General features: G+C 49.6%; 1 protein-coding gene and 1 non-coding gene across 2 annotated transcripts in view; one reads left to right on the top strand and one right to left on the bottom strand.

Annotated features, from left to right (window-relative positions):
- Positions 1–25437, top strand: part of LOC127052581 (zinc finger protein 436-like) — a 269164-nt gene that overhangs the window by 188089 nt on the left and 55638 nt on the right. The window lies entirely within an intron of this gene.
- TRNAA-UGC (transfer RNA alanine (anticodon UGC)) lies at positions 11184–11255 on the bottom strand. Its single transcript has one exon. It is a non-coding gene; the product is annotated as a tRNA-Ala (tRNA).

Genomic DNA, 25437 nt, shown 5'->3' with positions numbered 1-25437 from the left:
GAGGGGCCCAGCCTCTGTAGCAGGAATGCAGGGCAGGTGAGTTCACGGCGGGCATTGTGGGATACTGGAGGAGGCCAGTTATGGTGATATAATGAACAGCAGCATTTACACTGACAATTTGTCGCTTTAAGTTTGCTGCAAAAAGCTCTAGGCCTCTTGTCAAGGTTGGGATTGAGGGGCACTGGGAATAGGAGGGCTGTGTGTTGGGACAGAGGGGAAGGGTGCCGACCGAGGGAGCGTTGTGTGTTTTTCACACACTTAATGTTAAAATAACTTTCTAGTGCAGACCTGGCCAAAGATTTACACACACACAGCTTGCAAGGAAAATGTCACCTGCTCCTCTGCTTTGCAGAATCCTAACACATGCAAAGCTTGTCAGGCCCTGGTGGGGATGGCAGGGAGTCAGGTGTGCGCAGACAGTGCCTCTTAGCCACAGACAGGTCCCACGGCTTAGCTGGCTAAAGCACCTGTTTTGTAAACAGGAGATCCTGGGTTCAACTCCCAGGGGTGCCTTGCTGAGTAGCTCTTGGAGCACTTGGTATTGGCAACAGCCAGAGGACAAAACACAGAGCTAGATGCAGCTTTAGTCCAGTATGGCTGTTCTTATGGTTTAAATTACGCTCACAGGCATTGATAATAGACTTACTGAAAGTTTGGGAGTTAAGAGCTGATAGGTAAGTGTTCCAGCCCGTCACAGATGACTCCCTCCCTCTGGGACAGGGGAAGGTCTGAGCTCTCACACCAAAAGGCTCATTGTGGCTGCCAGAATCTGTGGGCAGCTCGTTTAGTTTACACCAAGGGTTGAGTCCTGCTTTGTGCACCGTGAGTGAGAATGAAAATCCTAAACTACCCTTTGAAATAACAAATGCATCTGGAAGTGTCATTGTCCCTGCCCCAAAGCAGATAGAACAATGGAGAAATGCCATGAGTCCATACTTCATTGCGGTTTTACCATTTCCACTCGCTAAACTCTCTCCTAACCTTCTGGGCTCCTAGAGCAGGGTACAGAGACTGAGCCGAGATACGGACACTGTAACTTCACAGCCCAAGCTGCATGACTCTGATTAATGTGACAGGGGCCAGCCGTGGCTGCTTCATTGCACTGTAGATGTAGCCTAATGTTATGTCTATACTGTGATTAAGACACCCAGGGCACCTGTCTCAAAGCCCAATCAGCCGACTCAGGCTTATGGGGCTTGGGCTGCAAGACTCAAATTGCAGTGGAGACATATAGGCACTAGATTTGCCTTTTTCCAACCATCCGAGACCTCTCCCAATCACCACAAGTTTTCAAAGATAATGACCAACGGCTCTACAGTCACATCTGCCAACTCCAACCGGACCCTCAGATGCATTAGATCTGGAACTGAGGATTTGGTCTTGTCCAGCTTTTCTAAATAGTCCTTAATCTGTTCTTTCACCACCGAGGGCTACTCACCTCCTCCCCGTACTGTGCTACCAGTGTCTGTGAAGATCGAGGCAAAAAAAGCATTGAGCACTTCAGCTTTATCCACATCATCTGTCACTAGGTTGCCTGCCCCATTCAGTAAGGGGCCCACACTTTCTCTGACCTTCTTTTTGCTAACACACCTACACAGAAATTGACTTGGAAGCCAATCAAAATAAGTTACTTTTGAAATACAAATCATTCAAATCAACACTGGGTCAGTTTTCTCCTCTGCTCTATTTCTCACTCACATTCCCCCACCCCAGCCTTTGGAGTCAAGTTTTAAATCAGGACATTTTAGGCCAAGGGAGGTAAGTTACATCAAAGAAGCTTTTCAGGATTAGCCCCCAATTTCCTGTATTACTAAAAAAAAGCTGGTACGTTCCAGTGTGGGGTACTGGCAAGAGTGGGTACGCTGTGCCAGCCCGGCCCGGCTTCCCCAAGCTGGTGATTTAAGGGGCCCAGGGCTCCCTGCAGAGGCCAGAGCCCCGGGCCCTTTAAATCACCGCCTGAGCCCCCCTGCCCGAGCCCAGGGGAGCAAATCACTGCCGTGGAAGGCTGCTCTCTCCTGCACTATAAACACAGAACAGGGGGGGCAGGAGGTCCCTTACAGTGGAGGGGGCACCGTTGTCTGCACTGTGGCACTTCCATGACACCCCTTCCCCAAGGACCCACACTCACACCACCCCTCCCCCAGAGGCCACACCCACAGAAATACTTTCCTCTCAAGACTCCACCCTTCCCCCCACTCCACCATTTGTCCTAACAGCCAGTAAAGAGTGGTGGGGCCATGGCCCTCTAACCCCCCTGTTCCAGCACCCCGACACAGAGCTAAGCAGGCAGCAGTGTCTGTGTGTCACAGAGACTGCTGTGCTGAGCTGAGCCAGTGAGGGAAGCAGGGGCTGATGTTGGGGCTGTACCCCTTCCCCTGCCTCAGGACTGGTTGCTTGCAGCAGCTGTCTGAACTTAGAGACAGTGTGCCCACACACTCACTCACTCTTCACTCCCCCCACAAACACATTGCAGTTGACAATCTAGTAGGATTCCCATGGAACAATGGGATAGAGAAACCTGAATCATGTGATGCTGTACCAGCCTGTGAGGCATTTCAAACCCTTTCCAAAGCACTTCCAGCCAGTTGCACAGCTACCCACAATGCACTGCTCTCTTTGACCATCCAAGAGTCTAGCCTGGATGTGCTCTGGTAACACAAGGGGCATAGTGTGGACATGCAACAGCTGTTTAATTGAAACACTTTAAAGCCACATTACCCAGTAGTGTAGACACAGCTTGGGAGTGGGACAAGACCCAGTTCTGTTGAAACTAAAGGACCACCACTTCCTCTGTAGTTGGTAGGATTTGAACCTGTGCAGGGAGACCCCAATGGATTTCTAATCCATCATCTTAAACACTCGGCCACAACTATTTGCTTGAGATGGGTCTCTCACTACACTCCAGTTCTGTTCTCACTGAGTGATCAATCCCAGTTGTTGCCTCAGACCAGCTTCCACAACACACACACTGCGGTGCCATTGTGTAAGTGTGTCCCTGGCTGAACTGCAAGAATTCCTGCTCATTTCCCTTCTGGCTGGAGCATGAGGAGAGTGTGTTTGTGGTCAATTACGTTCCTGTAGATTGTTGTCCATTTCCTGCCTTGATCATTCAGACAGTTCCTTTACCATCATATCCCCAGCACATCAGGGATTGCAATAGCAGGGGGCAGGTTTTCTCTGGGCCACTGAGCTTTGTCAGGGGGTTGGTGGCACCTTTCATTCCTCACCCTGGAGTAAACTCAGCTTTTAATTCCATCCTTGATGTTTCAAGGAACAACAACAGATGACCGAGGAAAGAGTTGGACAGGGCGGGCCTCAGGTGAGGGGCAGAGAGGTGCAAGTGGTGGGCAGGGCCGGTCTCATGGGTGGGGCAAAGAGGTGTGGGTGGCAGACAGGGCAGGTCAGGGGAGGGGATAGAGAGGTGTGAGTGCTGGGCAGGGCTGGTCTTAGGGGAGGGGGCAGAAAGGTTTGGGCAGGGTGAGTCTCAGGGGAAGGACAGAGAGGTGGGGTTAGTAGACCTTGGGGGCGGGTGTGGAGAGACACAAGGAGGCTTTCAGGGAGGAGAGGAGTGAGCAAAAGGTGGACCAGCAGGCCTCAGCCAAAGAGAAAGAGCAGGGTGGGAGAGTGGTCAAATGGGAGTGAGAGCAGAGCACAGGTGGGGCCTCAGAGGGAGGAGAATGAGTCAAGGGGGTGGAGTGGGCAGGGCTGCCCAGAGGATTCAGGGGACCTGGGGCAAAACAATTTTGGGGGCCCCTTTCATAAAAAAAAGTTGCAATACTATAGAATAATATATTCTCATGGGATCCCTGCAGGGCCTGGGGCAAATTGCCCCACTTTCCCCCCCCCCCATTGGTGGCCCTGCTCTAGCCTCTCCTCATAAGTCCCCTGCCCCCTAATCATTTTTGTTGCCCTCCCCTAGACTCTCTCCAATTTGTTTCTGCAGTGGAAGGGCAAAAATTGGACGCAATGCTCCAGAAGGAGGGGAGGGATAGCTCAGTGGTTTAAGCATTGGCCTGCTAAACCCAGGGTTGTGAGATTAATCCATGAGGGGGCCACTTTACGGATCTGGGGCGAAAATCAGTACTTGGTCCTGCTAGAGGAGGCAGGTGGCTGGACTCGATGCCCATTCAAGGTCCCTTCCAGTTCTTGGAAATAGGTGTATCTCCAATTATTTATTAAAAATGAAAAATTTGGCCTCACCACTGCTGAATAGAGGGGAATAATCACTTCTCTCAATCTGCTGGCGATGCTCCTACTCATCCTGCCCAGCATCACCAGTTACCAATATTGAATGCAGACCCAGCAATATTTGATCAGTTGGTTACTGTCCATTCAGGAGGTTATTTCCTACCTATTAACAAAGAATGAAGATGCTCTAAGCAGAGGGGAGAGAGCTGTCCTGTTCGCGTAGTTAATCCATCTCCCCGAGAAGTGGTAGCTATGTCACTGGGGGAAGCTATGTGGGTGGGTGTGCAAGCTGTGGTGTCTACATCTATCTATAAGTTTAATGAAACCTCATTTTTAAAAGCACTGTGGTCTAGGAAGAGAACAGATTTCCGAGGTAGGGCCTGTCCTTCAAAATCTTTAAGATCACTGACTTACCTGCACCACAGTCTTGCGGGTGTAGTTCAGTGGTAGAGTGTTTGACTGCAAATCAAAGGGTCCTTGCTTCAAATCCTATTGCCACCTTATAAACCTCTTCCTTCAACAAAAATAATGGCATTTCCATTATGTTCAGGAGTTCCACTGAATAGGGATCCCTGAAATGAATGGAAACACTCAATATTTTCCTGTGCAAATGCATAAAAACCTAGCAAACATGTGCCTTCTCTGAAATCAGTTCCAGTTCTCTAAAGGATTAAAGAATCTCTATTGAGGTTGCAGAAAAAAACATCCCGATGTGTAGAAAGAATAGTAAATATGGCAGGCGACCAGCTTGGCTTAACAGTGAAATCCTTGCTGATCTTTAACACAAAAAAGCAGCTTACAAGAAGTGGAAGATTGGACAAATGACCAGGGAGGAGTGTAAAAATATTGCTCAGGGATGCAGGAGTGAAATCAGGAAGGCCAAATCACACATGGAGTTGCAGCTAGCAAAAGATGTTAACAGTAACAAGAAGAGTTTCTTCAGGTATGTTAGTAACATGAAGAAAGTCAAGGAAAGTGTGGGCCCCTTACAGAATCAGGGAGGTAACTTAGTGGACAGAGGATGTGGAAAAAGCTAATGTACTCAATGCTTTTTTTGCCCCTGTCTTCACAAACAAGGTCAGCTCCCAGACTGCTGCACTGGGCAGCACAGCATGGGGAGGAGGTGACCAGCCCTCTGTGGAGAAAGAAGTGGTTTGGGACTATTTAGAAAAACTGGAGACCAGCACATGTCCATGGGGCTTGATGTGCTGCATCTGAGGGTGCTAAATGAGTTGGCGGATGTGATTGCAGAGACATTGGCCATTAACTTTGAAAACTCATGGCGATCGGGGGAGGTTCCGGATGACTGGAAAAAGGCTATTGTAGTGCCCATCTTTAAAAAAGGGAAGAAGGAGGATCCGGGGAACTACAGGCCAGTCAGCCTCACTTCAGTCCCTGGAAAAATCATGGAGCAGGTGGTGATCAATGAATCACTCCTGAAGCACTTAGAGGAGAAGAAAGTGATCAGGAACAGTCAGCATGGATTCATCAAGGGCAAGACATGCCTGACTAACCTAATTGCCTTCTATGAGGAGATAACTGAGTCTGTGGATGAGGGGAAAGTAGTGGATGTGTTATTCCTTGACTTTAGCAAAGCTTTTGATACGATCTCCCACAGTATTCTTGCCAGCAAGTTAAAGAAGTATGGGCTGGATGAATGGACTGTAAGATGGATAGAAAGCTGGCTAGATAGTAGGCTCAATGGGCAGTGATCAAAGGCTCCATGTCTGGTTGGCAGCTGGTTTCAAGCGGAGCGCCCCATGGGTCGGTCCTGAGGCCAGTTTTGTTCAATATCTTCATTAATGATCTGGAGGATGGTGTGGATTGCACCCTCAGCAAGTTTGCAGAAGACACTAAACTGAGAAGAGTGGTAGATATCCTGGATGTAGGGATAGGATACAGAGGGACCTAGACAAATTGGAGGACTGTGGCAAAAGAAATCTGATGAGGTTCAATGAGGACAAGTGCAGAATCCTGCACTTAGGATGGAAGAATCCCATTCGCTGTTACAGACTAGGGACTGAATGGTTAGGAAGCAGTACTGCAGAAAAGGACCTAGACATTACAGTAGACGAGAAGCTGGCTATGAGTCAACAGTGTGCCCTTGTTGCCAAGAAGGCTAACGGCATTTTAGGTTGTATAAGTAGGGGCATTGCCAGCAGATCGATGGATGTGATCATTCCCCTCTATTCGACATTGGTGAAGCCCCGTCTGGAGTACTGTGTCCAATTTTGGGCCCCACACTACACGAAGGATGTGGAAACCTTGGAAAGATTCCAGCAGAGGGCAACAAAAATGATTAGAGGTCTGGAGCACATGACTTATGAGGAGAGGTTGAGGGAACTGGGCTTGTTTAGTCTGCAGAAGAGAAGACTGAGGTGGGAACTGATAGCTGCTTTCAAGTACCTGAAAGGGGGTTCCAAAGCGGATGGATCTAGACTGTTCTCTATGGTACCTGATGACAGAACAAGGAGTAATAGTCTCAAGTTGAAACGAGGAAGGTTTAGGTGGAATATTAGAAAAAAAACTTTTTCACTAGGAGGGTGGTGAAGCACTGGAATGGGTTACCTAGGGAGGTGGTGGAATCTTCTTCCTTAGAGGTTTTTAAGGTCAAGGTTGACAGAGCCCTGGCTGGGAAGATTTAGTTGGGGATTGGTCCTGCCTTGAGCAGTGGATTGGACTAGATACCTCCTGAGGCCCCTTCCAACCCTGATATTCTATGATTAGATGACTAAATGTTCTGATGGTCTCTTCTGGCCCTAAAATCGACTAATTTCTGAAAAACTGAGTGTAGCATTGGGAGCAGCGTCTGATGTTTTACTGTCTAGCCAACTTGCTTCCTAGAACGAACGCTCCTTGAGTGTGGTGATTCACAGGGAGTAGCTCAAACCTCCAAAGTGCCTGGCCAGGGGCAGGACATTGGTACAGCAAGGGAGGGGTGTAGCAGTGACATCACAAAGGCCTTTTGCAGGACCTCACACTATTGGTCAAAGACTATTGGTGGGGAGGTGGTGACCTCACAGAGAGATGCTGACATCATCCAGGCAGGAGAGGGGCGAGGGGCCAGAGAAATCTCATAGACCCCTGTGGCTTTGCTTCAGCAAGTCTCCTTCTCCAGGTCTCTCTTTGAGGACTGAGAGAGTATTCGGGGTCACGGACGTGAGCGCCAGGAGGAACCTATTTCGAGTTTTCTCCTTCTCTTGCAGTGATTTTACTAGAAAACAGCCATCCTTGTTTAGAAGGTAAGAGCCTCCTGGAGGTTTGAAACTTGTTCAGTCTGATCCATCTGGTGAGAATTGAATTCTAGGCATGGAAAACATGAGCTTAAGGAGGCAGAATTTTATTCCACAGCTGGGATTTTGTCTCTTAGAATCGGTAGGGACATAAGGGTTTGTCCTTTTTGTTTCACCTTTTCCTCCATCCCTCCCTCTTTCCTTTCTCTTCTTCTCTTGCTTCTTTTCTCCTTTTTCCTATTCCCCTCCCAACACCAGGATGTGGGCTTGTGTATGTGTGTGTTGCGGGGGAGTGCTCTGTAGCTCCCACTGTGGGAGGTCCACCGAAAAATGTGGGGCTGAAATAGTGCTTGGGCAGTGATCCCCACCAGTGACCTGGGCTATCCTTCGGGCTCTCTGGGCTCATCCTCAGCCTCCCATCCTCAGTCTGTACCCTGATTGGCTGACCAGGGGGTTATTGAAAGGGAGGAGACTCAGGTCCTTGTTGTTCTCTTTTAAGACCAAGGAAATAAGTCAGAACCAGTTCTATGTTTGATGAATTTTGCTGCTTCTCTGCATTAATGGTCTTTGAGCAGTTCATGATTCTCTATAACATTGCAGTTCTCCTCAAATACTTGCTGAATAATTACTGTCACTATTGTTGGTCTGGAGCTCATCTGAGACCATTTTATTCAAGTTATTCAATGTCTGAAATTCAAGATCCGATGGTTATTTTGAAAATTAGGGCTCTTGTGTCCTATTCCCAACTCTGCCACCAACTGCCTGTTTGACCTAAGACAAGTCAATTGTCCTTTCTCAGCCTGAGCTTCTCCCTCTTTCAAGTAGGGATAATAATGATCCGCTCCTACCTACCTCATGGTGCGTGGAGGCAGGGCTGGTTCTAGGTCTTTTGCTGCCCAAAGCAAAAAAAATTTTTGGCTGCCCCCAACCCATCCCTGCCCCCCGCTATTCCCCTGCTGCCCAAGCCCTGGGCTTTCCCTCCCCACCTGCACCCCCTGGCACTCCAGCTCTGGACCTCCCCCCAACCGTATCCCCCTGCTGTCCCAGCCCTGGGCTCTCCCCCCCCACACCTTGTGCTGCCCCAACTCTGGGATCTCCTCTCCCCCCCTCCAGTGCTCCCCCACCCACACACACACCTGCTGCCTCAGCCCTGGGCTCTGCCCCCACCACCCTCACCCCCTGCCGCCCCAGCCCAGCCTGACTGGTTGTGTGACCTGAGACAAGTGAATTCTCTTTCTCTGCCTGAGCTTCTCCATCTTTCAAGTAGGGATAGTAATGATCTGCTCCTACCTACCTCACGGTGGGTGGAGGATGGGGATCCATTGGAAAGTGTCACTAGGAATAGTGCATAATATAAGGTGTCCTATCACATTTACTCAGAGCAAATTAACACATAATAGAATAGCTGAAATAGTCTATTTTTTATTTGTATGTTTTTATTTTGAAATTGGTAAAAGCAGCAACGACGTAGCTCAGACTGAAGGATCTTATCTAATGTTTGAGATCTAAGTGTCTCCTCTTTGTGTGCGAGGAGACAATTTAACACACTGTGACAAACAGGAGATGCTTTTGTTTTGCAACAAAATACTTTTGCAAAGAACTTTCATCCCACTTGTTATGATTTTGAGAAACAAACTGATTTAGTCTGAATGGGATTTTCTGACAGAAATGGTTTCAGTGAAATTTCCCCACCATCTCGATTCCTGGGCTCTATCCCTACCTCTAAGGAGGAGAGGGAGGGTTTGTCTGTTAGAACAGGAGTCAGGACGGCTGGCTTCTCTTTCTGGCTCTGCCACCGCCTTTCTGTGTATGCCCTTGGGTAGGTCACTTCCCTTCTCTGGACCTCAGGCTCCTTCCCGTCTGTCCAATGAGAAAAGGAACAGTTCTTGAACTCTGAGCAGTTGTGAGCCTGAGTGAGATAAGGGGTGTTAAAGCCCTCTGTGAAGGAGAAAGGGAATTTCACAGTGTTTAGCACCAAGGAATTCTAAAGTTTGCTAAAGTGTCTAGTCTGTGGAAACAAGAAATGGTTGGGTCCTAACTTTTTAAAAGCCCATTAGGGATGTGAGTCCCTGTCTTTTCGGTACCTGAGGTTCTTTGCCAGCAGGAGAGAAGAGGTTCCTGCCTCCGTTTGTGTGGCCTAAACAAACCCGGTGTTGTGGCCCAGTTCTCGTCTGAGATCCCTGAAAAAGAACATCTTCCCACCCATGATCAAGACAGGACCTAACATGCTAGTTACATTTTAATAAGACCAAAGCCTCCTCAAACCCGGTGTCACAATCACTGGAATGATTTTACCTTGATATTTTACCGGCCGCAGACACAAAGCGAGTCAAATTACAGTTTCTCTTCAGAGTCAGTGCACACACAAGAATCTGGAGGCTTTTAATTCCTTAGGTTCTGCTGCCATTTCATTTCTGTCCTCTTCCAAGATTTATCATTGTGCAAAGCAATGTTTGGCCTTGGGAGTGTCCCCTCTGGTCCTGCCTGCCGCCTATGGGAAATTAAAAGGGCCCAGAGATCCCTGCCACCGCCACCACCACCAGCACAAGGGGGCTAAGGCAGTTTCCTGCTCACCTTCGCTCTGTGTGGCACGCCATCCCCAGAAGCAGCTGGCACGTCACTGTAGCCCCTGAGGTGTGGGAAGGTCTCCCCGAGTGCCAACTCTGCCTACTGTGGCAATGGGACCTGTGGGGTGGAGTCTGCTGGCAGTGGTGCACAGAGACACTCCCAGCCCTCCTGGTTAGAGGCTGCTTCCAGAGAGGGGTGCACATTGCTTTTGGGAAATGCTTGAGGTAAATGCTGCACCCCTCACCCTCTCCTGCACCCCTCACACCCTGCTCCAACTCAAACCCCATATCTGCACCCAAACTCCCTCCAAGACGTTGCCCACTACACCCACTTCTGTACCCCAACATTCTGACTGAGCCCAGACCATGCACTCAAAGTCTTTCCCAGAGCCCAACCCCTCTCCCTCCCACACCCAAACTCCCTCCCAGAGCCTCACACAGGTGTGGGGTGGGGCAGGACTTGGTCCCATTCTGGGAACCACCAAAAATTATACAAACCTGCCAGCTCTGTCCAGCCCAACCTTCTGCTGATGCACCTCAGCCCACACCCGTGCAGAGTTTGAAGCTTTCATTGCTTAAATTCCAGGACACTGAGGGATTTCATCTCCCCTTTGTCCAGAGGGAACCTCCACCTCACTCCCAACCAGGTTCTTGTCCATGGAATCACTGTAGGGGGGCTGGGTCCCTCTGGGTCTTTTCTCTCTCTAGGACAGGCCAGGGTGCAATAACTGGGGCATCTGAGCACCCAGGACCTTCTGTGGGGCTGCCATTCCCCTTCCCCTTCTGTGGTCCCATCTGTCACTGACTCCAGCCTTTTTTCTATCCATCGTCAGCACCATCTCAAGCCAGCTGCACCCGCCTCAAAAAGTCAGTGTCCCTTCGTGGGTGCAAATCACTGACCTCTCTCCTCTCTGAGCACTGACTGCCCCTCTGTTTCCTTGCCTCTCGGGCTGTGCAGATGGGACCTTTCCCTCCAGTGCTGGAGGATTCGCCCTTCTCATCTACCATTGTCCCAAGCAGCACAGCGGGTGGGAATCTTAAACATACCGAGGTGACTTAGGAGCAGAAACTCCCCCAGGACCTTCCATGCAATTGTCCCTTGCCCCTCACTGAGCAGGATTGAAGCTCGGGCAGGGAGACCGGTGGGCCACATCCCCTCTGGGCATGAGCAAAGCAGCAGGATGAAAAAGGAACCTGGAGATGCTGGAGATTAAACCCAGGACCTCATACATGCAAAGCATGTGTTCTACCACTGAGCTACATCCCCACCTTGGGCAAGTCCTTGCTCTGAGGGCTAAACCTGCTGTCCTGGAGGTTGGTGGCTCATGGGGGACACTTTGCGGCAGGGCTAGATTCTACACAGCAGAGGAGGAGAAAGAGTGCATGCCCAGGACCCAGGGTGCAGCGATACAAGACTCAGCCCTCATACTGCATTGGTGGGTGCAGGGGTGAGAGTAACTTACAGGACTTACCAGTACTGCGGGAGTCCTGAGGGGGCTTGGCCTCATCCACAAGAGGCGTGGCCTCTCAAGAGTTAAAGGCCCTGGGGCACCAGCTGTGGCTGGGAGACCCCGAGCCTTTAAATCAACCAGAGGCTCCTAGCTGAAGAGGGGGCTGGGCGCCTCCGGGGCTCATGGGGCAAATTAAAGGGCCTAGGCCTCCAGCCACCAGGAGAACCCCGAGCTTTGCGGGACTGGGGCAGGGATTTAAAGGACCCAGAGCTCCTGCCCCTGAGGGGATCCCCGAGCCCTTTAAATCCCGGCCCCAGCCCAGTCAACAGAGCCGCGGCCAGGATTCAAAGGACTCTGGGCTGCCTCTTGAGGGATTTAAAGCGGCGTGGAGCTCTGAGCCCTTTAAATCTCAGCTGCAGCTGGGATTTAAAGGGCCCTAGGCTGCCCACGGCCGCGGGGAGCTCTGAGCCCTTTCAATCCCGGTCCCAGCCCGGCCGCCGGAGCCCTGGCTGTGGGCAGTCCAGAGCCCTTTCAATGCCCACCATGGACGCCGGTGCGGTCCAACACGGCGTACTGGCTCTTGCCGGTATGCCATACCAGACTGGACCGGCTTACTTTCACCTCTGGGTGGGTGGGTGGTGCTGCAATCCCTTGCTAGAAAGTAATGGTGGTGGGGGACTTTGTGAGCAGCTCAACACCCAACCCTGGTGGCAGACGCAGTGTGCTGGACTCCAGGTGTTTCTAGGATCCACTATTTTCACCTGCCTGTAAAATCCGGTGTTCCCCAACACATTCACTGCAGTGCAATTGGGTCAGTGTTTCCATGGCTGCAGAGCAAAGAATGGCTCCAAGTTTCCTCTCTATGTGCAGCAGGACTAGCCTATGTCGGTGGTTAATGAGGTGGATTTTGTAGTTTGTTATTCATTCCCCACCTTGAAAATTCAGACAGTCCCTTTCCTACTCAAATCCCCAGCACCTCAGTGACCCTGGTAGCAGAGGTTGGGTTTTCCCTGAGGGCCTAAGATTTTCAGGGGTCTTTTTCCCTCCAGCTGGAGTGAACTCAGCTTTTCCCCATCCCAGACATTCCATGAAATGACAACAGCAGTATAAAGAAAGAGGGGAGGGAACATCTCACGGCCAGGGCTGGATGTGCCCATGGCCCCCTGCTTGGCCATTGTTTCCATGGAATTTGGCCACCTGCTTTGCACAAGGGACAGAGAAAGATCTTGCTGTTCCTGTGTCTGTGCAAAGAAAATTGTGCTTCGGTATGAAAGAGAGGTGGGAAATGGCCCCATGATGGGACAATATCCTCAGGATTTAGGCCTAAGGACTCAGGTTGAGAACTGATTTAACTCCACTCATCTGGGATTTAACAAATTCCCTTCCACGGAGACACTGGGAACTTGTGACCTTGATCCAGACTCTGCAGCTTCAGGCTGCTTTAACTCCTGGTAAAAACCTGAACTTGATTCCAAGAAGGGAGAGAGGAGAAGCCTGAAGTTGCCTTTGGTCCAAGGCTGGGATCTCCTGGATGGGTAGAAACGTCCTTCCCTGCTACCAGGGGACAGCAGCTACTGGAGACATAGCAGAGCTCAGAGGAAGGGGGGTTGTTGAATGCACTTTATGTGCACAGGGCCCCACTAACTCTAAATCCCCCACTCTAGCAGAAACTTAGAAAGTCAGACCTCGGTCAATGGCAGGACTGTGATTTGAAAAAGAGATTCGTTTTTTCTCCCCGTCATGAGAAAGAAAGTAAGAGCTAGCAGCTCTAGTGCAGAAAACCACTTTTTCCTCTGGCTGTGGCGCTTCCAACCAGGTGCAGACGACTGGTGTCTCCTGAAGGGGGGGGCACAATGTCAAGGTTCAGCCCCATCCCCTTGCAATCAACAGCCCACCCAGCTGTGAACAGTGCAGGGAGAGGAAGCAGCAAAGGCAGCCCCTCTCCATTCACCCCTGCAGCAGCTCCTTTGCAGGGAGCGGGCCTGGCAGCACCACATGATACAGCAGGCGATAGCTAACCCAGGTGGGGCACATGACCCCACACACGCCCTCTGCAAGTGTTGCCTCTGAAATTAGAAACACTGGTGAGTTCAGGGCACAACTGCACACCCAGAAGAAAGCCCAGCACAACACGCCCAGGGTGAAGGGGGTGCTAACGCCTGGCATCAAACCAGAAACCTTTAGATCTTCAATCCAATGCACTCCCAGTTGAGCTATTTTGTCAAGGACCAGGCCCACCAGGAAGGCTTAATACACGAACCGCAGCACATGCTGGGAAGATTTAAATCTGGATGTCACAACGTAGCAGCCAAGCAGTGGACTTGACCTGGAGGGGCAGGCTGGGGTTTCCTGTATCCCATTCACTCAAGCCAGCACCTGCCCCCTCACAAGTTGTCACTGGCACCCCCAGGTTGGCAAGAAAGAAGCAGCGGTTCTCACTGGAACAACCTCACCCACAGCTCGCAGGCTCCTCCCAAGCCTAAAAGGGAAAACCATCTTGCCAGAAAGCAGCTGACTAGGACTCATCATTCTCAATAGAACATGTCTCCAGTCAACAATGGCAAATGCAAGATGGACATCGCTTGCTATTTTAGCACTTGGAAATGTCATCAACTAGTCTCTGGATCTCTTGAATGCTGCGCTTCAGCTCTTGGGGGAAAGGCGAGAGAAGCGACCTTTCAACTAAAGGCCTGGGGTTAACAATTTAACGCTGTCTCCTACTGTAACACTATTTAATACTGGCCAGCCCTGTGCTGGTGACAGTTCCATTGCTAGGTATTAGTACAGTTCAGTTACTGTCAAAATTAAAAAGTTTCTATATTCTTAGAGGAAATGAATTTGTTTGATTTGCTTATATGTGGCATGAATAAATACAGGTTTACAGAACCTAGCCTGCAAATTTATCATCTTATATGACAGAGAAAATCGTGCATCGAAATCATGAACTGAGCTACAAATGCCATGAAAAAAAAGATATTCAAAATTTTAACATGGGGGGGGGCACCGAAGACACGTCTTGCCTGGGGTACCACTTGGTCTAGGGGAGGCTCTGTCAGGGAGAACAAGATTTAGTGTCACATCCCTATTTTCAGGCTGTAATCTGTGGGCACCCTGCTCTCGGGGAGGGATTGCGGAAGCCCTGACTCAGGGCCGGAACAGGCCCCTGATTGAGGGGGTGGCTGCATGGTTTACAGCGCCCTGATGTCTCAGACAATGTGTCTCTCCCAAAGCCTCAGATCTGCATCCCCAGAAGGCTCCTGCGCTGCCACCGCTCCTTTCACCTTCTACAGAAAGAAGCAGCAGCAGGGGTCAGGGATGAGCCATAGGCACTAGGTGGGGGGCAGAGGCTTCAGGAGCCCAGAGTGTTTGCCTGTCTGGGCATTTTGGCTGAGACCTCAGGGACACATTGTCAGGCAGAATCCCAGGCATCTGTATGAAAGGAGCATAAGGACGTAAGAGCAGCCAGACTGGGTCAGACTGGGTCCATCTCGCCCAGTATCCTGTCTTCCCATAGCGGTCAAAGCCAGGTGCCCCAGAGGGAATGAACAGAACAGGTAATCATCAAGTGATCTATCCCCTGTCACCCGCTCCCAGCAAACAGAGACTAGAGACAACTTCCCTGCCCATCCTGAGAATGTCCTCCATGAATCGATTTAGCTCTTTTTTTGACCCCTGTTATAGTCTTGGCCTTCACAACATCCTCTGGCAAGGAGTCCCACACGTTGACTGTGTATTGTGTGAAAAAATACTTCCTTTTGTTTGTTTTAAATGTGCTGCCTATTAATTTCACTTGGTGACCCCTAGTTCTTGTGTTATGAGAAGGAATAAGTAATACTTCCTTATTTACTTTCTCCACACCAGTCATGATTTTATAGACCTCTATCATATTTCCCCTTGGTCATCTTTTCTCCAAGCTGAAAAGTCCCAGTCTGATTATTCTCTCCTCAGATGGCAGACACTCCATACCCCTTTCTGAACCTTTTCCAATTCCAATACATCTTGTCTGAGATGGGGTGACCATATCTGCATGCAGCATTCAAGATGTGGCTGTACCATGGATTTATACAGCGGCAATAAGATTTTCTCTCTTATTTTCTATCCCTTTCCTAATGATTCTCAACATTCTGTTCACTTTTTACCGACCGCTGCACACTGAGTGGATGTTTGCAGAGAACTATCCACAGTGACTCCAAAATCTCTCACTTGAGTGGCAACAGCTATTTGATATCCCATCGTTTAATATGTAGAGTTGAGATTGTGTTTGCCAATGTGCATCACTTTGCATTTATCAGCATTGAATTTCATCTGCCATTTTGTTGCCCTCTCACCTAGTTTTGTGAAATCTCTTTTTAGCTCCTCACAGGCTGCTTTGGACTTAACTGTCCTCTGTAGTTTTGGATCATCTGCAAATTTTGTCACCTCTCTGTTTAGCAGATCGTTTATCAATATGTTGACTTGTCCTGGTCCCACTATATACTCCACTAGGTACGAATTTGCATCCTGAAAACTGACCATCTATTCCTACCCTTTGTTTCCCAGATTTAACCAGTTATTGATTCATGTGAGGACCTTCCAGAGGTGAAAGTAAGCCGGTACGCTCTGGTATGGGTTACTGGCAAGAGCGGGTACACTGTGCCAGCCAGGCCTCGCTTTCCCAGTCTGGTGATTTAAAGGGCCCAGGGCTCCCTGCAGTGGCCGGAGCCCCGGGCCCTTTCAATCGCCTCCTGAGCCCCCCTGCTGGAGCCCTGGGACTTTTAAATCACCTCCCAAGCCCTTCTCCTGGAGTCCCCGGGAGCAAATCACTGCCATGGATGCTGCTCTCTCCTGCACTATGAACACAGAGCAGGGGCGGTGGGAGCTTCCTTACAGTGGGGCAGGGGCACCGTTGTCCGAACTGTGGAGCTCTCATGACACCCCTTCCCCAAGGAACCACACTCAGAGCACCCCTCCCCCTGAGGCCACACCCATAGAACGCCTCTTCCCTCCCCAAGACTCCACCCTTCCCCCCCATCACTTGTCCTAACAGCCGGTAAAGAGTGTGGGGCCATGACCCTCTAACCCCCCTGTTCCAGCACACCTGACACAGAGCTAAGCAGGGTGCAGCGTGCATGTGTGACAGAAGCTGCTGTGCTGAGCTGAGCCAGTGAGGGAAGCAGGGGCTGATGTTGGGGCTGTCCCCCTCCCCCTGCCTCAGGACTGGTTGCTTGCAGCAGCTGTCTGAACTTAGAGACAGTGTGCCCACACACTCACTCACTCTTCCCCCACCACCCAAACACATTGCAGTTGAAAAGCAGCTGGCAATCTAGTAGGATTCCCACAGAGCAATGGGATAGAGAAACCTGCATCATGTGATGCTGTACCAGCCTGTGAGGCATTGCAAACCCTTCCCAAAGCACCTGCAGCCACAGTTGCACAGCTACCCACAGTGCACTGCTCTCTGTGGGCATCCAAGAGTCTAGCATGGATGTGTTCTGGTAAGACAAGAGGCATAGTGTGGACATTCAACAGCTGTTTAATCCAAACACTTAAAGCCACATTACCCGATAATGTAGATATAGTTTGAGAGCAAGACAAGACCCAGCTCTGTTGAAACTAAAGGACCACAACTTCCTCTGTAATTGACAGGATTTCAACCTGCGCAGGGAAACCCCAATGGATTTCTAGTCCATCCCCTTAACCACTCAACCACAACTACTTGTTTAAGATGCGTTTCTCATTACACTCCAGTTCTGTTCTCACTGAGTGATCAATTACAGATGTTTCCTCAGACCAGCTTCCACAACACACACACTGCTGTGCCATTGTGTAAGTGTGTCCCTGGCTAAACTGCAAGAATTCCTGCTCATTTCCCTTGTGGCTGGAGCACGAGGAGAGTGTGTTTGTGGTCAATGACATTCCTGTAGATTGTTGTCCATTTCCTGCCTTGATCATTCAGACAGTTCCTTTACCATCATATCCCCAGCACATCAGGGATTGTAATAGCAGGGGGCAGGTTTTTTCTGGGGCACTGAGATTTGTCAGGGGGTTGGTGGCTCCTTTCTTTCCTCACCCTGGAGTAAACTCAGCTTTTTAGTCCATCCTTGATGTTTCAAGGCACAGCAACAGATGACCAAGCAAAGAGGTGAAAAGGACAGGCCTCAGGAGAGGGGCAGAGAGGTGCAAGTGGTAGGCAGGGCCGGTCTCATGGGTGGGGTAAAGAGGTGTGGGTGGTGGACAGGGTAGGTCAGGGGAGGGTATAGAGAGGTGTGAGTGCTGGGCAGGGCTGGTCTTAGGGGAGGGGGCAGAGAGGTTTGGGCAGGGTGAATCTTAGGGGAAGGGCAGAGAGGTGGGGGTAGCAGGCAGACCTTGGGGGTGGGAGTGGAAAGACACAAGGAGGCTTTCGGGGAGGACAGGAGTAAGCAAAAGGTGGACCAGCAGGCCTCAGCCAAAGAGAAAGAGCAGGGGTGGGAGAGTGGCCAAACGGGAGTGAAAGCAGAGCACAGGTGGGGTCTCAGAGGGAGGAAAATGAGTCAAGGGGGTGGAGTGGGCCGGGCTGCCCAGAGGATTCAGGGGGCCTGGGGCAAAACAATTTTGGGGGCCCCTTTCATAAAAAAAGTTGCAATACTATAGAATATATTTTCATGGGATCCCTGCAGGGCCTTCGGTATATTGCCCCACTTGCCCCCCTTCTGGGTGACTGTGCCCTCAGCCTCTTCTCGTAAGTCCCCTGCCCCCTAATCATTTTTGTTGCCCTCCCCTAGACTCTCTCCAATTTGTTTTTGTAGTGGGAGGGCAAAACTGGACACAATGCTCCAGATATGGCCTCACCAGTGCGAATAGAGGGGAATATTCACTTCCCTCGATCTGCTGGCAGTGCACCTACTAATCCAGCCCAGCACGACCAGTTACCCATATTGAATGCAGACCCAGCAATATTTGATAAATTCGTTACTGTCCATTCAGGAAGTTCTTTCCTACCTATTGATAAACAATGAAGATGCTCTAAGCAGAGGGGAGAGAGCTGTCCCGTCCGTGTAGTTAATCCATCTCCTCGAGAGGTGGTAGCTATGTCACTGGGGGAAGCTATGTGAGTGGGTGTGCAAGCTGTGGTGTCTCCATGTATCTATAAGTTTAATCAAACCCCATTTTTAAAAGCACTGTGGTCTGGAAAGAGAACAGGAGATCTCTGAGGCAGGGCCTGTCCTTCAAAATCTGTAAGCTCACTGACTTACTTCCACAGCAGTCATGGGGGTACAGCTCAGTGGTAGAGTGTTGGACTGCAGATCAAGTCGTCCTTGGCTCTAATCCCAGTGCCCCCTTACAAACCTCTTCTTTAAACAAAAATAATTGCATTTCCATTATGTTAAGGAGTTCAACTGAATAGGCATCTCTGAAATGAATGGAAACACTCAATGTTTTCCTGTACAAATGCATGAAAAACTAGCAAACATGTTCCTTCACTGGAATCAGTTACAATCCTCTGAAGGATTAAAGAATCCTTATTGAGGTTGCAGGAAAAAAACATCCCGATGTGCAGAAAGAATAGTAAATGTGGCAGGTGACCAGCTTGGCTTAACAGTGAAATCCTTGCTGATCTTAAACGCAAAATAGAAGCTTACAAGAAGTGGAAGATTGGACAAATGACCAGGGAGGAGTATAAAAATATTGCTCAGGCATCCAGGAGTGAAATCAGGATGGTCAAATCACACTTGGAGTTGCAGCTAGCAAGAGACGTTAAGAGTAAGAAGAAGGGTTTCTTCAGGTATGTTAGTAACATGAAGAAAGTCAAGGAAAGTGTGGGCCCCTTACTGAATGAGGGAGGTAACTTAGTGGACAGAGGATGTGGAAAAAGCTAATGTACTCAATGCTTTTTTTGCCTCTGTCTTCACAAACATGGTCAGCTCCCAGACTGCTGCACTGGGCAGCACAGTGTGGGGAGAAGGTGACCAGCCCTCTGCGGAGAAAGAAGTGGTTTGGGACTATATAGAAAACTGGAGACGAGCACATGTCCATGGGGCTGGATGTGCTGCATCCGAGGGTGCTAAAGGAGTTGACGGATGTGATTGCAAAGCCATTGGCCATTATCTTTGAAAACTCATGGTGATCGGGGGAGGTCCCGGATGACTGGAAAAAGGCTACTGTAGTACCCATCTTTAAAAAGGGAAGAAGGAGGATCCAGGGAACTACACGCCAGTCAGTCTCACCTCAGTCCCTGGAAAAATCATGGAGCAGGTCCTCAAGGAATCACTTCTGAAGCACTTAGAGGAGAGGAAAGTGATCAGGAACAGTCAGCATGGATTCATCAAGGGCAAGTCATGCCTGACTAACCTAATTGCCTTCTATGAGGAGATAACTGAGTCTGTGGATGAGGGGAAAGCAGTGAATGTGTTATTCCTTGACTTTAGCAAAGTTTTTGATACGGTCTCCCACAGTATTCTTGCCAGCAAGTTAAACAAGTATGGGCTGGATGAATGGACTGTAAGGTGGATAAAAAGCTGGCTAGATCATCACGCTCAATGGGAAGTGATCAAAGGCTCCATGTCTAGTTGGCAGCCGGTTTCAAGTGGAGTGCCCGAAGGGTCGGTCCTGGGGTCGTTTTTGTTCAATATCTTCATTAATGATCTGGAGGATGGCGTGGACTGCACCCTCAGCAAGTTTGCAGATGACACTAAACTGGGAGGAGTGGTAGATATGCTGGAGTGTAGGGATAGGATACAGAGGGACCTAGACAAATTAGAGGACTGGGCCAAAAGAAACCTGATGAGATTCAACAAGGATGAGTGCAGAATCCTGCACTTAGGATGGAAGAATCCCATTCACTGTTACAGACTAGGGACCGAATGGCCAGGCAGCAGTTCTGCAGAAAAGGACCTAGGAATTACAGTGGATTAGAAGCTGGATATAAGTCAGCAGGGCTCCCTTGTTGCCAAGAAGGCTAATGGCATTTTGGGCTGAATAAGTAGGGGCATTGTCAGTAGATAGAGGGATGTGATCATTTCCCTCTATTAGACATTGGTGAGTCTTCATCTGGAGTACTGTGTCCAGTTTTGGGCCCCACACTACAAGAAAGATGTGGAAACATAGGAAAGAGTCCAGCAGAGGGCAACAAAAATGATTAGGGGGCTGGAGCACATGACTTATGAGGAAAGACTGAGGGAACTGGGCTTGTTTAGTCTGCAGAAGAGAAGACTGAGGTGGGATTTGATAGCTGCTTTCAAGTACCTGAAAGGGAATTCCAAAGAGGATGGATCTAGACTGTTCTCTGTGGTACCTGATGACAGAACAAGGAGTAATGGTCTCAAGTTGCAGTGGGGGAGGTTTAGGTTGGATATTAGGGAAAAGCTTTTTCACTAGGAGGGTGGTGAAGCACTGGAATGGGTTACCTAGGGAGGTGGTGGAATCTCCTTCCTTAAAAATTTTTAAGGTCAGCCTTGACAAAGCCCTGGCTGGTGTGATTCAGTCAGGGACAGGTCCTGCTTTGAGCAGTGGATTGGACTATGCTTCAGTAAGTCTCCTTCTCCAAGTCTGTCTTTGAGGACTGAAAGAGTATTCGGGTTCACAGACGTGAGCACCAGGAGGAACCTCTTTCGAGTTTTCTCCTTCTCTTGTAGTGATTTTACTAGAAAACAGCCGTCCCTATTTAGAAGGTAAGAGCCTCCTGGAGGTTTGAAACCTGTTCAGTCTGATCCATCTGGTGAGAGTTGAATTCTAGGCATGGAAAACACGAGCTTAAGGAGGCAGAATTTTATTCCACACCTAGTATTTTATCCCTTAGAATTACTGGGGACATGAGGGTTTGTCCTTTTTGTTTCACCTTTTCCTCCATCCATCCCTCCCTCCTTTCTCTTTGTCTCTTGCTTTTCTCCTTTCTCCTGTTTCCCTCCCAACACTAGGAGACGTGTGTGTGTGTGTGTTTTGCAGGGGAGTGCTCTGCAGCTCTCACTGTGGAGAGTCCAGCCAAATATGTCAGGCTGAAATAGTGCTCAGGCAGTGATCCCCACCAGTGACCTGGGCCATCCTTTGGAGTCTCTGGTGAGAACCCTCAGCCTCCCGTTCTCAGTTTCTACCCTGGTTGCCTGAGCAGGGGGTTATTGACAGGGAGGAGACTCAGGTCCTTGTTGTTCTCTTTTAAGACCAAGGAAATAAGTCAGAACCAGTTCTATGTTTGATGAATTTTGCTGCTTCTCTGCATTAATTGTGTCTGAGCAGTTCATGATTCTCTCTAACATTGCAGTTCTCCTGAAATACTTGCTGAATAATTACTGTGCACTGTTGCTGGTCTGGAGCTCATCTGAGAGCAATTTATTCCGGTCATTGAATGTCTGAAATTCAAGATCCGACTGTAAATTTGAAAATCAGGGCTCTGGGTTCCCATTCCCAACTCTTCCTCTTACTGGCTGTGTGACCTAAGACAAGTCAATTGTCCTTTCTCAGCCTGAGCTTCTCCCTCTTTCAAGTAGGGATAGTAATGATCTGCTCCTACCTACCTCAACACACTCACCCTTCCCCAACACACACACTGTCTCTCCACACACACAAGCAGTCTCCACACTGCAGTTGAAAAACAGCTGGTAATCTAGTAGGAGGCCCCTGAAACAATGTGATAGAGAAACCTCTATCACTGAAAGTACAGATATAAAGACAGCACGCAGCAGCCTTCCCTAGAAGGGTCAGCGTGGGTCGAGAAGTGAGATCATCCGAGCTCCCTGCATCCAGGTCACTTTCCTCAGCTGAGCTGCATAAGGGGAGGGCAGAGAGCAGCAGCTTCTGATGCTCCCCTCACAGCACAGCCCAGGTGGGGAAAGTGACCAGGACACATGGAGCACATAGTGCTGCTCCTCGCTCTCCCCAACCATCTGAGGAAGGCAAAAGTGAATCTTGTCTTCCTGGGCCGCTCGCAGTGACGCCCTTTTTCTGTGCCACAGCTGACAAAAACATCCCACATAGAAAAGCAGGAGGCCAAAAAGAAACCTAGCAGCTGCTGAAATAGTTCAGTTGGGAGCGTACTAGACTAACAGGCTCTTCTATCCCCTTTTGTGCAGAGGTGGGATGTTTTCTGAAAGTGCAGCAGTGCCTTTAACTGCCACGAGTCCCTCATTTCAGGCTATGCAGCAGGAAAAGACAACATGGACTTCTGCACCGAGTTGGCCCACCTGACCTTTCATTCTTCTCTTGCTCTTTGTCAGAAAGGGGAAGAAAAAGAAGCTCTCCCTCAAGCTGGAGTCACAAGGGCGACATAACGATGACTTCATGAGTGCCGGCTCCAGTCCTCTGCCAGCTGACCCATCAAAGGGCTGGCACCACTTTCTCTAGATTTCCCCATCGGTGTGTGCCAGGCTAGTAACACTTTAGCTCTACCCCTTCACTTTTCCATTATACTAACAAACCCATCTGGCTGGGCAGAAGCAACATACAATTTCTTTGTTCACACATATTAATAAGGACATAAGAGACACATCCTGGCTTGGCCTGCCAGTTCTTCCTTGCAAGTCTTGAGGGAAATGGGGAACATCTGTACTTTGGAATTTGCAAGTGTTGTCCTAAGCCATCAAATGGAACAGTTGCAAATACTTTCTTGAGGCAGGCACCATGGCTTAGCTGGCTAAAGCACCTGCCTACTAGACAGGAGATGCTGGGTTCAACTCCCAGTTGTGCCTTGTTGTACGGCTTTTGTCTCCTTGCTCACATTTTCCTGTGTCTTTCTGGGAAGCAGAGGGGACCTCCCTTGGCAACACAAGTAATTGCTTGCTAAAGAAAAGGCTTCTTTGGCGAGAAGCATTGGAAAGAATCAAATCACAAGCCTGGAGTTGATGAAAAGGCTGCTGTGACTGGTATTAGCACTGTGGTTGCTTTGACTGCAATTGCTGCAACACGAGATTCTGTGCCCCATGTCCTTGTGATTTGCTGGGGATGTCCACACACAGATATCATGTCACCTTCCTTTTGATTGTCACTGATGAAAAATGGAGCAGCTGGGAGAAAAGTCCCAGTCAGCGGCACCATGGCTAAGCTGGCCAAGGCACCTGCCAGGTAAAGTAGAGGTTAGAGATGCAACTCTCAGTCGTGCTTTGCCAAATGTGTCCGCTCTTCCCACCTTTTGGTCAATCCTTTGAGGAAACAGAGAAGACTGCCTTTGCCTTGCAATGCAAATGCTTGCAAAAGAAACCAGTCGTTTTTTCTGACAAGTGTCAGAAGGAGGCACCTAAGAAAGTCATAGTTGCTGGGATTCCCATCTGTGAACACAGCACAGACGGGAATCCCAGCATCTATCCGCATGCCTCCAGCTGTGTGCACTGGGTCAGCTGTAGCTGTGACTGGCTGATGGAGGGATTGGTTGGAGCAGCTGGGCAGAGCTGTGCCTGTGCTACACAGAGAGGTGCATGTGAAACTTGGGGGGCCAATTCTGCCTCATTTCCGTGCTGAGTGTTGTAGGCTTTGTCAGTAAAGGTGCCCAAGGGTGTGTTCTTGCCTTGGGGGTTGTCAGCACTCTGGGGGCATATGTTTGCGTGAACTGTGGGGCTTAGTGAGGAGTAAGTGAAGGCAGTGACTCACAAGGAAAACTCAGGTTGAGGGCAAGGGTGTGGTAACACTGTGCAAGTCTCAGATGGCCTGTGTGCAGGAGGGTCAGTACTGGAGAGCAGGCCAGGGGGAGGTAGCTTCTGTTTGCTATGATGGAGATGAACCCGAATATTATCTTAGCAAAGAGAAGATTTTAGACATTCTGCTGTACTGCTCTGCAAATCGACGGTACTGGCCTCTGGGTGCTATCCCACAGTGCACCATTGTGACCACTCTGGACAGCAATCTGAACTCGGATGCACTGGCCAGGTAGACAGGAAAAGCCCTGCGAACTTTTGAATTTCATTTCCTGTTTTCCCAGCGTGGAGCTCTGATCAGCACAAGTGGTGATGCTGTCCCAAATCCAAAAAGAGCTCCACCATGGACCGTACGGGAGATACTGGATCTGATCACTGTATGGGTAGACAAACCTGTTCTATCACAGCTCCGTTACAGAAGACGAAATGTCAAAGCATTTGAAAAAATCTCCAGGCTATGATACAGAGTCCACAGCACAGTGCTGCGTGACAAGCGTAATGGAAAGCCAAAGAATCAAATGGATGCTCATGGAGGGAGGGAGAGGGTACTGAGGACTCCAGCTATCCCACAATCCCCACAGTCTCTGAAAAGCATTTGCATTCTTGGCTGAGCTCCCAGTGCCTAAAGGGTCAAAAACATTTTCCCGGGTGTTTCAGGGTATATGTCATCAATTTACACCCTTCCACCCCCTGAAAGAAAAGAGATAAAAAAGTTTCTCACTTTTTTTCAATGTCACCCTATGTCTACCGCATGCTACTGGTAGACAAGGTGCTGTAGTGCTGAACACCAGCATCCTCTTCCTGGTGGCAGATGGTACAATATGACTGCTATCCATTGTCACCATCAGTCTGTGAGTGCTCCTGGCTGGCCTCGGTGAGGTCGGCCGGGGCACCTGGGTAAAAATGAGAATGACCCCTGGTCATTCCTGGCAGATAGTACAGAACGGCTGGTAACTGTGTCCATCATAGCAACTAGAGGCAGAGCTCCATCAGCCCCTCCGCGCCCTTTCAAGTCTAATGAAAAGATTCTGTACTGTCTGGACTATCATAGCAGCTGGAGGCTTCCTCCCCCTCATTTTATCTCACTAAGAAGTCAGTGTTTCTCACTCTTGCATTCTTTATTACTTCATTACACAAATGGGGGGGGACACTGCCACCGTAGCACAGAAGGGTTGGGGGAGGAGGGAAGCAACAGGTGGGGTTGTGCAGGGGCACCCCCTAGAATGGCATCCAGCTCATCATTTCTGCGGGATCTCTGGGGCTCTGATACGGAGCGGCTGAGCTCTCTGGTTCTCTAGTACACTTGCCTCATATTCTAGGCAGGACTGTGACTGCCCTGCTCCAAGCAATTTGTCCTGAATTGATACTCTCAGCAGTGTCCTGCCAGAGGCCAATTGTTACAGGGGTCGTCCAGGATTACAGC

This window comes from Gopherus flavomarginatus, chromosome 5, assembly GCF_025201925.1.
Source record: "Gopherus flavomarginatus isolate rGopFla2 chromosome 5, rGopFla2.mat.asm, whole genome shotgun sequence".
NCBI classification, from domain to species: Eukaryota; Metazoa; Chordata; order Testudines; family Testudinidae; genus Gopherus; species Gopherus flavomarginatus.
Note: the sequence above shows the minus strand (reverse complement) of the source record. Positions and strands in the feature narration are given on the sequence as shown.